This window comes from Cebidichthys violaceus, unplaced genomic scaffold (genome assembly GCF_023349555.1).
Source record: "Cebidichthys violaceus isolate CVI_PGR_0920_01 unplaced genomic scaffold, fCebVio1.0.p SCAF_3, whole genome shotgun sequence".
NCBI classification, from domain to species: Eukaryota; Metazoa; Chordata; class Actinopteri; order Perciformes; family Stichaeidae; genus Cebidichthys; species Cebidichthys violaceus.
Genome location: NW_027176483.1, coordinates 9,306,176 through 9,307,080, shown reverse-complemented (window position 1 = coordinate 9,307,080; position 905 = coordinate 9,306,176).

Sequence of the window (905 nt, the reverse complement as noted above, 5' to 3'; positions counted from 1 at the left end):
AGGAGAGACTCTCCATTGAGCTCCAGGAGCTGCAGGCCTACGAGGAGGGTGAGCAGCCAAAGAGTACAACACCGCCAAATAGGACGGAGTTATCGGTTAATGTTGTGTTGGCTCTGCTTCAGATTGAACATTACAGTACAAAGAGCTCAGAACATGTAACCTTATCTGTCTGGGTCAAGGTTGACCAACTTGCTGTGGCTCATTTTATTGGGCTGATTTTTGGCAAATCCCTTCTGATTTAGAATTGTATGTGATGTGCTAAAAGCCGTGAATGGTTTCAAGCAATCCTACTCCATCTTTTGCTCAAATATGAAGTGTTTTTTTAATCCTGTAATTGAATGTGTTAAAGAAGATTTGGGTAGGACTGGACTGCAGTATTTAGGTTAAAAGATGCATCAAACTGTTCTACAGCGTAGCATTGTTGGCATCCCTGCATGGAGTTTATGCTGTACTCAATATTCAAGAGATTAGCTACATATACATACAAGTATGTACAGTGAAATCTTGTTTTTAAACTCCCAGGCAGTGCATGAAAAAAGTACAAGAAATAATAAATACTGTAGCTACATAAACAAAGCACCAGTTAAAAATATACAAGTTTGTAGACGTAGTTAAAAGTAAAAGTGAACAGTGCAGGTAAAGTGGCGACAGTATTTAAATGGCAGTATTGCTGGTATGCATATACAGAGGTGAATGTCCTTTAAACTATCCCTCAAGAGTTTATTGTCCATTGTTCAACACGAGATATGTCAAAATAGAGACAGACTTTATAACTGATATGTGATATAACAGTTGATTGAAATCATGGCTGGTGTGCAGGCATCAAATCTTAAAATGATGAAGCCGTTTTTAGAGTTTTGGCCAGTTAATGTACATTATGCTAGCCCGTGCTCAGATACGGGTTT